At 33.1% G+C, this 17432-nt stretch overlaps 1 protein-coding gene across 3 annotated transcripts in view; it reads right to left on the bottom strand.

Annotated features, from left to right (window-relative positions):
- LOC133658689 (rho guanine nucleotide exchange factor TIAM1-like) overlaps positions 1-12333 on the bottom strand; it is a 148385-nt gene extending 136052 nt beyond the window's left edge. For 2 of the 3 annotated variants that reach the window (XM_062061002.1, XM_062061000.1), the window contains exon 1: positions 12086-12333. The gene's annotated coding sequence lies outside the window, so the exon portion shown is untranslated. Of the gene's footprint in view, positions 1-11919; positions 11942-12085 lie in introns of those variants that run through there. The other variant, XM_062061001.1, reaches the window with a different exon arrangement.
- Positions 12334-17432: the final 5099 nt, after the last annotated feature.

Genomic DNA, 17432 nt, shown 5'->3' with positions numbered 1-17432 from the left:
CCGATTGTATTGTACCATATGTCCCGACAAGAAATCTGCGTTCAAAGAACTCCGGCTTATTAGTGATTCCCAGAGCCAAAAAAAAGTCTGCGGGCTATAGAGCGTTTTCTATTCGGGCTCCAGTACTCTGGAATGCCCTCCCGGTAACAGTTAGAGATGCTACCTCAGTAGAAGCATTTAAGTCCCATCTTAAAACTCATTTGTATAATCTAGCCTTTAAATAGACCCCCCCTTTTTTAGACCAGTTGATCTGCCGTTTCTTTTCTTCTCTCCTCTTCTCCCCTGTCCCTTGCGAGGGGGAGTTGCATAGGTCCGGTGGCCATGGATGAAGTGCTGGCTGTCCAGAGCCGGGACCCCGGGTGGACCACTAGCCTGTGCATCGGTTGGGGACATCTCTGCGCTGCTGACCCGTCTCCGCTCGGGATGGTTTCCTGCTGGCCCCACTGTGGACTGGACTCCCGCTGATGTGTTGGATCCACTGTGGACTGGACTTTCACAATGTTATGTCAGACCCACTCGACATCCGTTGCTTTCGGTCTCCCCTAGAGGGGGGGGGGGTTACCCACATATGCGGTCCTCTCCAAGGTTTCTCATAGTCATTCACCGACGTCCCACTGGGGTGAGTTTTTCCTTGCCCGTATGTGGGCTCTGTACCGAGGATGTCGTTGTGGCTTGTACAGCCCTTTGAGACACTTGTGATTTAGGGCTATATAAATAAACATTGATTGATTGATTGATCCATGTTATTTATGTTATTTATGTTATCCAATGTTATCCATGTTATCCATGTTATCTATGTTATCCATGTTATCCATGTTATCCATGTTATTTATGTTATCCATGCTATCCATGTTATCCATGGTATCCATGGTATCCATGTTATCCATGTTATTTATGGTATCCATGTTATCCATGTATCCATGTTATTTATGTTATTTATGTTATTTATGTTATCTATGGTATCCATGTTATCCATGTTATCCATGTTATTTATGTTATTTATGTTATCCATGTTATCCATGTTATCTATGTTATCTATGTTATCCATGTTATCCATGTTATCCATGTTATTTATGTTATTTATGTTATCCAATGTTATCCATGTTATCCATGTTATCTATGTTATCCATGTTATTTATGTTATCCATGTTATCCATGTTAACTATGTTATCCATGTTATCCATGTTATCCATGTTATCCATGTTATTTATGTTATCCATGTTATCCATGTTATCCATGTTAGCTATGTTATCCATGTTATCCATGTTATCCATGTTATCCATGTTATTTATGTTATAGATGTTATCCATGTTATCCATGTTATCCATGTTATCCATATTATCTATGTTATCCATGTTATCCATGTTATCCATGTTATCCATGTTATCCATATTATATATGTTATCCATGTTATCCATGTTATTTATGTTATCCATGTTATCCATGTTATCCATGTTATTTATGTTATCCATGTTATCCATGTTATCTATGTTATCCATGTTATCCATGTTATCCATGTTATCCATGTTATCTATGTTATCCATGTTATTTATGTTATCCATGTTATTTATGTTATCTATGTTATCCATGTTATCCATGTTATCCATGTTATCTATGTTATCTATGTTATCCATGTTATCCATGTTATCCATGTTATTTATGTTATCCATGTTATCCATGTTATCCATGTTATTTATGTTATTTATGTTATCCATTTTATCCATGTTATCTATGTTATCCATGTTATCCATGTTATCCATGTTATCCATGTTATTTATGTTATCCATGTTATCCATGTTATCCATGTTATCCATGTTATTTATGTTATCCATGTTATCCATGTTATCCATGTTATCCATGTTATCCATATTATCTATGTTATCCATGTTATCCATGTTAACTATGTTAACTATGTTATCCATGTTATCCATGTTATCCATGTTATCTATGTTATCCATGTTATCCATGTTATCCATGTTATCCATGTTAGCTATGTTATCCATGTTATCCATGTTATCCATATTATCTATGTTATCCATGTTATCCATGTTATTTATGTTATCCATGTTATCCATGTTATCCATATTATCCATGTTATCCATGTTATCCATGTTATCCATGTTATCCATGTGATCCATGTTATTTATGTTATCCATGTTATCCATGTTATCTATGTTATCCATGTTATCCATGTTATCCATGTTATCTATGTTATCTATGTTATCCATGTTATCCATGTTATCCATGTTATCTATGTTATCTATGTTATCCATGTTATCCATGTTATCCATGTTATTTATGTTATCCATGTTATCCATGTTATTTATGTTATTTATGTTATCCATTTTATCCATGTTATCCATGTTATCCATGTTATCTATGTTATCCATGTTATCCATGTTATCCATGTTATCCATGTTATTTATGTTATCCATGTTATCCATGTTATCCATGTTATCTATGTTATCCATGTTATCTATGTTATCTATGTTATCTATGTTATCCATGTTATTTATGTTATCCATGTTATTTATGTTATCCATGTTATCCATGTTATCCATGTTATCCATGTTATTTATGTTATTTATGTTATCCAATGTTATCCATGTTATCCATGTTATCCATGTTATCCATGTTATCCATGTTATTTATGTTATCCATGCTATCCATGTTATCCATGGTATCCATGGTATCCATGTTATCCATGTTATTTATGTTATCCATGTTATCCATGTTATCCATGTTATCCATGTTATTTATGTTATTTATGTTATTTATGTTATCTATGGTATCCATGTTATCCATGTTATTTATGTTATTTATGTTATCCATGTTATCCATGTTATCCATGTTATCTATGTTATCCATGTTATCCATGTTATCCATGTTATCCATGTTATTTATGTTATTTATGTTATCCAATGTTATCCATGTTATCCATGTTATCTATGTTATCCATGTTATTTATGTTATCCATGTTATCCATGTTATCCATGTTAACTATGTTATCCATGTTATCCATGTTATCCATGTTATCCATGTTATTTATGTTATCCATGTTATCCATGTTATCCATGTTAGCTATGTTATCCATGTTATCCATGTTATCCATGTTATCCATGTTATTTATGTTATAGATGTTATCCATGTTATCCATGTTATCCATGTTATCCATATTATCTATGTTATCCATGTTATCCATGTTATCCATGTTATCCATGTTATCCATGTTATCCATATTATCTATGTTATCCATGTTATCCATGTTATTTATGTTATCCATGTTATCCATGTTATCCATGTTATTTATGTTATCCATGTTATCCATGTTATCTATGTTATCCATGTTATCCATGTTATCCATGTTATCTATGTTATCCATGTTATTTATGTTATCCATGTTATTTATGTTATCTATGTTATCCATGTTATCCATGTTATCCATGTTATCCATGTTATCTATGTTATCTATGTTATCCATGTTATCCATGTTATCCATGTTATCCATGTTATCCATGTTATTTATGTTATTTATGTTATCCATTTTATCCATGTTATCCATGTTATCCATGTTATCCATGTTATCCATGTTATCCATGTTATCCATGTTATTTATGTTATCCATGTTATCCATGTTATCCATGTTGTCCATGTTATTTATGTTATCCATGTTATCCATGTTATCCATGTTATCCATATTATCTATGTTATCCATGTTATCCATGTTATCCATGTTATTTATGTTATCCATGTTGTCCATGTTATCCATGTTATCCATATTATCTATGTTATCCATGTTATCCATGTTATTTATGTTATCCATGTTATCCATGTTATCCATGTTATTTATGTTATCCATGTTATCCATGTTATCCATGTTATCCATGTTATCTATGTTATCCATGTTATCCATGTTATCCATGTTATCCATGTTATTTATGTTATCCATGTTATCCATGTTATCCATGTTATCCATGTTATTTATGTTATCCATGTTATCCATGTTATTTATGTTATTTATGTTATCCATGTTATCCATGTTATCCATGTTATTTATGTTATCCATGTTATCCATGTTATCTATGTTATCTATGTTATCCATGTTATCCATGTTATCTATGTTATTTATGTTATCCATGTTATCCATGTTATCTATGTTATCTATGTTATCCATGTTATCCATGTTATCCATGTTATTTATGTTATCCATGTTATCCATGTTATTTATGTTATCCATGTTATCCATGTTATCCATGTTATCCATGTTATCTATGTTATCTATGTTATCCATGTTATCCATGTTATCTATGTTATCCATGTTATCCATGTTATCCATGTTATCCATGTTATTTATGTTATCCATGTTATCCATGTTATTTATGTTATCCATGTTATCCATGTTATCCATGTTATCCATGTTATCCATGTTATCCATGTGATCCATGTTATTTATGTTATCCATGTTATCTATGTTATCTATGTTATCCATGTTATCCATGTTATCCATGTTATCTATGTTATCTATGTTATCCATGTTATCCATGTTATCCATGTTATCTATGTTATCTATGTTATCCATGTTATCCATGTTATCCATGTTATTTATGTTATCCATGTTATTTATGTTATTTATGTTATTTATGTTATCCATTTTATCCATGTTATCCATGTTATCCATGTTATCTATGTTATCCATGTTATCCATGTTATCCATGTTATCCATGTTATTTATGTTATCCATGTTATCCATGTTATCCATGTTATCTATGTTATCCATGTTATCTATGTTATCTATGTTATCCATGTTATCCATGTTATTTATGTTATCCATGTTATCCATGTTATCCATGTTATCCATGTTATCCCCTAGCATTCAAAAAAGCGGTTATTCATCCTCTGCTCAAAAGACCTAACCTCGATCCTGACCTCATGGTAAACTACCGACCGGTCTCCCACCTTCCGTTTATTTCCAAAATTCTCGAAAAAACTGTTGCACAGCAGCTAAATGAACACTTAGTGACTAACAATCTCTGTGAACCTTTTCAATCCGGTTTCAGGGCAAATCACTCTACGGAGACAGCCCTCGCAAAAATGACTAATGATCTATTGCTAACGATGGATTCTGATGCGTCATCTATGTTGCTGCTTCTTGATCTTAGCGCCGCTTTCGATACCGTCGATCATAATATTTTATTAGAGCATATCAAAACACGTATTGGTATGTCAGACTTAGCCTTGTCTTGGTTTAACTCTTATCTTACTGACAGGATGCAGTGCGTCTCCCATAACAATGTGACCTCGGACTATGTCAAGGTAACGTGCGGAGTTCCCCAGGGTTCGGTTCTTGGCCCTGCACTCTTTAGTATTTACATGCTGCCGCTGGGTGACATCATACGCAAGTACGGTGTTAGCTTTCACTGTTATGCTGATGACACTCAACTCTACATGCCCCTAAAGCTGACCAACACGCCGGACTGTAGTCAGCTGGAGGCGTGTCTTAATGAAATTAAACAATGGATGTCCGCTAACTTTTTGCAACTCAACGCTAAGAAAACGGAAATGCTGATTATCGGTCCTGCTAGACACCAACATCTATTTAATAATACCACCTTAACATTTGACAACCAAACAATTAAACAAGGAGACTCGGTAAAGAATCTGGGTATTATCTTCGACCCAACTCTCTCGTTTGAGTCACACATTAAGAGTGTTACTAAAACGGCCTTCTTTCATCTCCGTAATATCGCTAAAATTCGTTCCATCTTGTCCACTAGCGACGCTGAGATCATTATTCATGCGTTCGTTACGTCTCGTCTCGATTACTGTAACGTATTATTTTCGGGCCTCCCTATGTCTAGCATTAAAAGATTACAGTTGGTACAAAATGCGGCTGCAAGGCTTTTGACAAAAACAAGAAAGTTTGATCATATTACGCCTATACTGGCTCACTTGCACTGGCTTCCTGTGCACTTAAGATGCGACTTTAAGGTTTTACTACTTACGTATAAAATATTACACGGTTTAGCTCCAGCCTATCTCGCCGATTGTATTGTACCATATGTCCCGACAAGAAATCTGCGTTCAAAGAACTCCGGCTTATTAGTGATTCCCAGAGCCAAAAAAAAGTCTGCGGGCTATAGAGCGTTTTCTATTCGGGCTCCAGTACTCTGGAATGCCCTCCCGGTAACAGTTAGAGATGCTACCTCAGTAGAAGCATTTAAGTCCCATCTTAAAACTCATTTGTATAATCTAGCCTTTAAATAGACCCCCCCTTTTTTAGACCAGTTGATCTGCCGTTTCTTTTCTTCTCTCCTCTTCTCCCCTGTCCCTTGCGAGGGGGAGTTGCATAGGTCCGGTGGCCATGGATGAAGTGCTGGCTGTCCAGAGCCGGGACCCCGGGTGGACCACTAGCCTGTGCATCGGTTGGGGACATCTCTGCGCTGCTGACCCGTCTCCGCTCGGGATGGTTTCCTGCTGGCCCCACTGTGGACTGGACTCCCGCTGATGTGTTGGATCCACTGTGGACTGGACTTTCACAATGTTATGTCAGACCCACTCGACATCCGTTGCTTTCGGTCTCCCCTAGAGGGGGGGGGGGTTACCCACATATGCGGTCCTCTCCAAGGTTTCTCATAGTCATTCACCGACGTCCCACTGGGGTGAGTTTTTCCTTGCCCGTATGTGGGCTCTGTACCGAGGATGTCGTTGTGGCTTGTACAGCCCTTTGAGACACTTGTGATTTAGGGCTATATAAATAAACATTGATTGATTGATTGATCCATGTTATTTATGTTATTTATGTTATCCAATGTTATCCATGTTATCCATGTTATCTATGTTATCCATGTTATCCATGTTATCCATGTTATTTATGTTATCCATGCTATCCATGTTATCCATGGTATCCATGGTATCCATGTTATCCATGTTATTTATGGTATCCATGTTATCCATGTATCCATGTTATTTATGTTATTTATGTTATTTATGTTATCTATGGTATCCATGTTATCCATGTTATCCATGTTATTTATGTTATTTATGTTATCCATGTTATCCATGTTATCTATGTTATCTATGTTATCCATGTTATCCATGTTATCCATGTTATTTATGTTATTTATGTTATCCAATGTTATCCATGTTATCCATGTTATCTATGTTATCCATGTTATTTATGTTATCCATGTTATCCATGTTAACTATGTTATCCATGTTATCCATGTTATCCATGTTATCCATGTTATTTATGTTATCCATGTTATCCATGTTATCCATGTTAGCTATGTTATCCATGTTATCCATGTTATCCATGTTATCCATGTTATTTATGTTATAGATGTTATCCATGTTATCCATGTTATCCATGTTATCCATATTATCTATGTTATCCATGTTATCCATGTTATCCATGTTATCCATGTTATCCATATTATATATGTTATCCATGTTATCCATGTTATTTATGTTATCCATGTTATCCATGTTATCCATGTTATTTATGTTATCCATGTTATCCATGTTATCTATGTTATCCATGTTATCCATGTTATCCATGTTATCCATGTTATCTATGTTATCCATGTTATTTATGTTATCCATGTTATTTATGTTATCTATGTTATCCATGTTATCCATGTTATCCATGTTATCTATGTTATCTATGTTATCCATGTTATCCATGTTATCCATGTTATTTATGTTATCCATGTTATCCATGTTATCCATGTTATTTATGTTATTTATGTTATTTATGTTATCCATTTTATCCATGTTATCTATGTTATCCATGTTATCCATGTTATCCATGTTATCCATGTTATTTATGTTATCCATGTTATCCATGTTATCCATGTTATCCATGTTATTTATGTTATCCATGTTATCCATGTTATCCATGTTATCCATGTTATCCATATTATCTATGTTATCCATGTTATCCATGTTAACTATGTTAACTATGTTATCCATGTTATCCATGTTATCCATGTTATCTATGTTATCCATGTTATCCATGTTATCCATGTTATCCATGTTAGCTATGTTATCCATGTTATCCATGTTATCCATATTATCTATGTTATCCATGTTATCCATGTTATTTATGTTATCCATGTTATCCATGTTATCCATATTATCCATGTTATCCATGTTATCCATGTTATCCATGTGATCCATGTTATTTATGTTATCCATGTTATCCATGTTATCTATGTTATCCATGTTATCCATGTTATCCATGTTATCTATGTTATCTATGTTATCCATGTTATCCATGTTATCCATGTTATCTATGTTATCTATGTTATCCATGTTATCCATGTTATCCATGTTATTTATGTTATCCATGTTATCCATGTTATTTATGTTATTTATGTTATCCATTTTATCCATGTTATCCATGTTATCCATGTTATCTATGTTATCCATGTTATCCATGTTATCCATGTTATCCATGTTATTTATGTTATCCATGTTATCCATGTTATCCATGTTATCTATGTTATCCATGTTATCTATGTTATCTATGTTATCTATGTTATCCATGTTATTTATGTTATCCATGTTATTTATGTTATCCATGTTATCCATGTTATCCATGTTATCCATGTTATTTATGTTATTTATGTTATCCAATGTTATCCATGTTATCCATGTTATCCATGTTATCCATGTTATCCATGTTATTTATGTTATCCATGCTATCCATGTTATCCATGGTATCCATGGTATCCATGTTATCCATGTTATTTATGTTATCCATGTTATCCATGTTATCCATGTTATCCATGTTATTTATGTTATTTATGTTATTTATGTTATCTATGGTATCCATGTTATCCATGTTATTTATGTTATTTATGTTATCCATGTTATCCATGTTATCCATGTTATCTATGTTATCCATGTTATCCATGTTATCCATGTTATCCATGTTATTTATGTTATTTATGTTATCCAATGTTATCCATGTTATCCATGTTATCTATGTTATCCATGTTATTTATGTTATCCATGTTATCCATGTTATCCATGTTATCCATGTTAACTATGTTATCCATGTTATCCATGTTATCCATGTTATCCATGTTATTTATGTTATCCATGTTATCCATGTTATCCATGTTAGCTATGTTATCCATGTTATCCATGTTATCCATGTTATCCATGTTATTTATGTTATAGATGTTATCCATGTTATCCATGTTATCCATGTTATCCATATTATCTATGTTATCCATGTTATCCATGTTATCCATGTTATCCATGTTATCCATGTTATCCATGTTATCCATATTATCTATGTTATCCATGTTATCCATGTTATTTATGTTATCCATGTTATCCATGTTATCCATGTTATTTATGTTATCCATGTTATCCATGTTATCTATGTTATCCATGTTATCCATGTTATCCATGTTATCTATGTTATCCATGTTATTTATGTTATCCATGTTATTTATGTTATCTATGTTATCCATGTTATCCATGTTATCCATGTTATCCATGTTATCTATGTTATCTATGTTATCCATGTTATCCATGTTATCCATGTTATCCATGTTATCCATGTTATTTATGTTATTTATGTTATCCATTTTATCCATGTTATCCATGTTATCCATGTTATCCATGTTATCCATGTTATCCATGTTATCCATGTTATTTATGTTATCCATGTTATCCATGTTATCCATGTTGTCCATGTTATTTATGTTATCCATGTTATCCATGTTATCCATGTTATCCATATTATCTATGTTATCCATGTTATCCATGTTATCCATGTTATTTATGTTATCCATGTTGTCCATGTTATCCATGTTATCCATATTATCTATGTTATCCATGTTATCCATGTTATTTATGTTATCCATGTTATCCATGTTATCCATGTTATTTATGTTATCCATGTTATCCATGTTATCCATGTTATCCATGTTATCTATGTTATCCATGTTATCCATGTTATCCATGTTATCCATGTTATTTATGTTATCCATGTTATCCATGTTATCCATGTTATCCATGTTATTTATGTTATCCATGTTATCCATGTTATTTATGTTATTTATGTTATCCATGTTATCCATGTTATCCATGTTATTTATGTTATCCATGTTATCCATGTTATCTATGTTATCTATGTTATCCATGTTATCCATGTTATCTATGTTATTTATGTTATCCATGTTATCCATGTTATCTATGTTATCTATGTTATCCATGTTATCCATGTTATCCATGTTATTTATGTTATCCATGTTATCCATGTTATTTATGTTATCCATGTTATCCATGTTATCCATGTTATCCATGTTATCTATGTTATCTATGTTATCCATGTTATCCATGTTATCTATGTTATCCATGTTATCCATGTTATCCATGTTATCCATGTTATTTATGTTATCCATGTTATCCATGTTATTTATGTTATCCATGTTATCCATGTTATCCATGTTATCCATGTTATTTATGTTATTTATGTTATCCATGTTATCCATGTTATCCATGTTATTTATGTTATCCATGTTATCCATGTTATCCATGTTATCTATGTTATCCATGTTATCTATGTTATCCATGTTATCTATGTTATCCATGTTATCTACGTTATCCATGTTATACATGTTATACATGTTATCCATGTTATCCATGTTATCCATGTTATCTATGTTATCCATGTTATTCATGTTATCTATGTTATCTATGTTATCCCTGTTATACACGTTATCTATGTTATCTATGTTTTCCATGTTATCTATGTTATTATGTAAATGATATATTGTTATCAACATGTGATAGCAGGGACCCTGCCATTCTAAACTAGGCTGCTACATTACTAATGATTCATGGAACTAGAGCTGGAAAAATAGTACAATGGCAATAGGAGAGACTATTCATCCCATAACACCATGGAGTTCATGTAGGCTTTATGGTGCACTTACATTATTATATCAACTATCAGAGGCAGAAACTCTTCATTTAACATAATGTCCTTTTTTGCTGCTTCAACACACAAAAAGGTCAAGTGAAATAACTTAGTTGTTAAGTGTAGGTCAATCATGCTTGTCTTTCTCTCAGACAGACAGGGCTTTGCTGTCCGTAACACACACACACACACACACACACACACACACACACACACACACACACACACACACACACACACACCGCACAGTGAAATAATGTCACGCTAAAAGCTAATTAGCCTTCACCTCAAAGACTGCGAGTGAGCTGAGCTGCCATTTATGTTTCTAGAAGGTCAACGGGCTCATAGTGATGTCACTAGTAGTTGACTGGGAGGTGTTTATTATCATTTGGGGAGAGTCTGCGGCCTGATGATTACCTGCTAAACACACCTTTCTGCTAACCTGCACCGCAGGAGCACTGACTACATGCGCTCTGAATACTCACTGCTGATTGGCTGTTACATGCACTCTGAATACTCACTGCTGATTGGCTGTTACATGCACTCTGAATAGTCACTGCTGATTGGCTGTTACATGCACTCTGAATACTCACTGCTGATTGGCTGTTACATGCGCTCTAAATAGGCCACTAATTTTAGGCCCAAGTAACTCAGGTCTAAGGTCCCAATTAAAAGTAGCTAGTGAGTTTTATAAATGATAAAAGCAAGAAGGGTTAATAAGTTCAAAGCGGCCTTTAGAGCTGCCTGTGAACACTTTGACTCTGGAACAGACCATCACTCTTTTAGTGCATGAATGAGTGACGACTTTCGTGGGGCTTCTGTGGATCAGGCAGCACCACAACACGCAGGTGAGCTCACCTGCTAATTAACACAGGACCACACACACACACACCTACACGCACACGCACACACACACACGCGCGCACACACACGGAGCACATGACTTTGCAAAATGCAACAATTTCTCGCATGCCGAGCACCTTCGGCAATGACGTCACGGGTTTTCCACGCATGCTGCGATGAAGCAAACGGCTGTCTCGTGAACGAACGAGACGACGTCGACCTTGTCCACGCTGCGTGTCATCAACTAATTGATGGCGGCCACGCGCGCACGCCCGCTGGTCAAGCCACTTCCGGTGCACCTACCTGTCACCGTCCACGTCCGCCGGTGTCCACCATCGTGACATTGAAGCCGCAAAGTGGCGTCGCCGTGTTGTTTTTCCCACGCAGGAGCAGGAGAAGGAGGAAAGAAGGCGGAGCCTTAAAGAAAAGACGCCTGCTATTGGACGCGGCGCCTGTCACTGAAGTCCAACAGCCAATCAGCGTCCATCCAACTCCAGCGTGTTGATCGATCGATCAGCAAACACAAGAAGATCGATCGATCATTTTTAGAACGCAGCAAGCTGCAGTGTGGCATCCTATTATATCAACACCCTATTATATCAACATCATATTATATCAACATCCTATTATATCAACACCCTATTATATCAACACCCTATTATATCAACACCCTATTATATCAACATCATATTATATCAACATCCTATTATATCAACATCCTATTATAGCAACATCCTATTATATCAACACCCTATTATATCAACACCCTATTATATCAACATCATATTATATCAACATCCTATTATATCAACATCCTATTATAGCAACATCCTATTATATCAACACCCTATTATATCAACATCCTATTATATCAACATCCTATTATATCAACATCCTATTATATCAACATCCTATTATATCAACATCCTATTATATCAACACCCTATTATATCAACATCCTATTATATCAACATCCTATTATATCAACACCCTATTATATCAACATCCTATTATATCAACATCCTATTATATCAACATCCTATTATATCAACACCCTATTATATCAACACCCTATTATATCAACATCATATTATATCAACATCCTATTATATCAACATCCTATTATATCAACATCCTATTATATCAACATCCTGTTATATCAACATCCTATTATATCAACACCCTATTATATCAACATCCTATTATATCAACACCCTATTATATCAACATCCTATTATATCAACATCCTATTATATCAACATCCTATTATATCAACATCCTATTATAGCAACATCCTATTATATCAACACCCTATTATATCAACATCCTATTATATCAACACCCTATTATATCAACACCCTATTATATCAACATCATATTATATCAACATCCTATTATATCAACATCCTATTATATCAACATCCTATTATATCAACACCCTATTATATCAACATCCTATTATATCAACATCCTATTATATCAACATCCTATTATATCAACACCCTATTATATCAACACCCTATTATATCAACATCATATTATATCAACATCCTATTATATCAACATCCTATTATATCAACACCCTATTATATCAACACCCTATTATATCAACATCCTATTATATCAACATCCTATTATATCAACATCCTATTGTATCAACATCCTATTATATCAACATCCTATTATATCAACACCCTATTATATCAACATCCTATTATATCAACATCCTATTATATCAACATCCTATTATATCAACACCCTATTATATCAACATCCTATTATATCAACACCCTATTATATCAACATCCTATTATATCAACATCCTATTATATCAACATCCTATTATATCAACACCCTATTATATCAACATCCTATTATATCAACATCCTATTATATCAACACCCTATTATATCAACATCCTATTAAATCAACATCATATTACATCAACATCCTATTATATCAACATCCTATTATATCAACACCCTATTATATCAACATCCTATTATATCAACATCCTATTATATCAACATCCTATTATATCAACATTCTATTATATCAACACCCTACTATATCAACATCATATTATATCAACACCCTAATATATCAACACCCTATTATATCAACATCCTATTATATCAACATCCTATTATATCAACACCCTATTATATCAACATCCTATTATATCAACATCATATTACATCAACATCCTATTACATCAACATCCTATTATATCAACATCCTATTACATCAACACCCTATTATATCAACATCCTATTATATCAACATCCTATTATATCAACATCCTATTATATCAACATCCTATTATAGCAACATCCTATTATATCAACACCCTATTATATCAACATCCTATTATATCAACATCATATTATAGCAACATCCTATTATATCAACATCCTATTATATCAACACCCTATTATATCAACATCATATTATATCAACACCCTATTATATCAACATCCTATTATATCAACATCCTATTATATCAACATCCTATTACATCAACATCCTATTACATCAACATCCTATTATATCAACATTCTATTATATCAACATCCTATTATATCAACATCCTATTACATCAACATCCTATTATGTCAACATCTTATTATATCAACATCCTAGTATATCAACATCCTATTATATCAACATCCTATTATATCAACATCCTATTATAGCAACATCCTATTATGTCAACATCCTATTACATCAACATCCTATTATATCAACATCCTATTATATCAACATCCTATTACATCAACATCCTATTACATCAACATCCTATTACATCAACATCCTATTATATCAACACCCTATTATATCAACATCCTATTATATCAACATCATATTACATCAACATCCTATTACATCAACATCCTATTATATCAACATTCTATTATATCAACATCCTATTATATCAACATCCTATTACATCAACATCCTATTATGTCAACATCTTATTATATCAACATCCTAGTATATCAACATCCTATTATATCAACATCCTATTATATCAACATCCTATTATAGCAACATCCTATTATGTCAACATCCTATTACATCAACATCCTATTATATCAACATCCTATTATATCAACATCCTATTACATCAACATCCTATTACATCAACATCCTATTATATCAACACCCTATTATATCAACATCCTATTATATCAACATCATATTACATCAACATCCTATTATATCAACATCTTATTATGTCAACATCCTAGTATATCAACATCATATTATATCAACACCCTATTATATCAACAACCTATTATATCAACACCCTATTATATCAACACCCTATTATATCAACAACCTATTATATCAACATCCTATTATATCAACATCCTATTATATCAACAACCTATTATATCAACACCCTATTATATCAACACCCTATTATATCAACATCATATTATATCAACATCCTATTATATCAACATCCTATTATAGCAACATCCTATTATATCAACATCCTATTATAGCAACATCCTATTATATCAACATCCTATTATATCAACATCATATTATATCAACATCCTATTATATCAACATCCTATTATATCAACATCCTATTATAGCAACATCATATTATATCAACATCCTATTATATCAACATCCTATTATATCAACATCCTATTATATCAACATCATATTATATCAACATCCTATTATATCAACATCCTATTATATCAACATCCTATTATATCAACATCCTATTATAGCAACATCCTATTATATCAACATCCTATTATATCAACATCCTATTATTTCAACATCCTATTATATCAACATCCTATTATATCAACACCCTATTATATCAACATCATATTATATCAACATCCTATTATATCAACATCCTATTATAGCAACATCCTATTATATCAACATCCTATTATAGCAACATCCTATTATATCAACATCCTATTATATCAACATCCTATTATATCAACACCCTATTATATCAACATCCTATTATATCAACATCATATTACATCAACATCCTATTATATCAACATCCTATTATATCAACATCCTATTATATCAACATCCTATTACATCAACATCCTATTACATCAACATCCTATTATATCAACATCCTATTATAGCAACATCCTATTATATCAACATCCTATTACATCAACATCCTATTACATCAACATCCTATTACATCAACATCCTATTATATCAACATCCTATTATAGCAACATCCTATTATATCAACATCCAATTATAGCAACATCCTATTATATCAACATCCTATTATATCAACATCCTATTATATCAACATGTCATTTAATAAACTTCATATTATATATTAAAACATGCCAAGATGCAGAAAATCATCAATTATTAATATTGATTTTCAAATATGTTTGACACTTTTTTGATAAACATTGAAACCATGTTATTTGTAACTATTGTTTAAATTATTTGTTAATATTTTTTTGGTGCAAATTAACAAATTTAACACACGCACGCACACACACTCACGCACACACACACACACACGCACACACACTCACTCACTCACACATTTATATTTATATATATATATATATATATATATATATATATATATATATATATATATATATATATATATGTATATATATATATATATATATATATATATATATATATATATATATATGTGTGTGTGTGTGTGTGTGTAAAGGGACAAGCGGTAGAAAATGGATGGATGGATATTTGTATATATGTATGTAGATATATGTATGTATATATATATATACATACATACACACACACACACACACACACACACACATATATATATATATTTATATATAATTATATATATATATATATATATTAACATATATATATATTAAGTGAAGTGAATTATATTTATATAGCGCTTTTCTCTAGTGTCTCAAAGCACTTTACTTAGTGAAAGCCAATAACTAAGTTCCATTTAAAGCAGTGTGGGTGGCACTGGGAGCAGGTGGGTAAAGTGTCTTGCCCAAGGACATAACGGCAGTGACTAGGATGGCAGAAGCGGGGATCGAACCTGGAACCCTCAAGTTGCTGGCACGGCCGCTCTACCAACCGAGCTATACTGCCCCCAATGGGCGGTATAGGTAAACTATGCAAAGCCAAATGGCTGTGGATTTGCATAGTAGGGTTTTAACTTTCACTTACAGATGTAGCGACCAACTGTAGTTACTGACAGTGGTTTTCTGAAGTGTTCCTGAGCCCATGTGGTGATATCCTTTACACACCGATGTGGCTTTTTGATGCAGTAGCGCCTGAGGGATCCAAGGTGTGTAATATCATGGCTTACCTGCAGTGATTTCTCCACATTCTCTGCACCTTTTGATGATATTACGGAGCGTAGATGGTGAAATCCCTAAATTCCTTGTTGAGAAATGTTGTTCTTCAACAATTTGCTCAGGCATTTGTTGACAAAGTGGTGACCCTCGCCCCGTCCTTGTTTGTGAATGACTGAGCATTTCATGGAAGCTGCTTTTATACCCAATCATGGCACCCACCTGTTCCCAATTAGCCTGTTCACCTGTGGGATGTTCCAAATAAGTCTTTGATGAGCATTCCTCAACTTTCTCACTCTTTTTTGCCACTTGTGCCAGCTTTTTTGAAACAT

This window comes from Entelurus aequoreus, linkage group LG10 (genome assembly GCF_033978785.1).
Source record: "Entelurus aequoreus isolate RoL-2023_Sb linkage group LG10, RoL_Eaeq_v1.1, whole genome shotgun sequence".
Taxonomy (NCBI): domain Eukaryota; kingdom Metazoa; phylum Chordata; class Actinopteri; order Syngnathiformes; family Syngnathidae; genus Entelurus; species Entelurus aequoreus.
The sequence above is the reverse complement of the archived record's forward strand: the minus strand, read 5'-3'. Positions and strand labels throughout refer to the sequence as shown.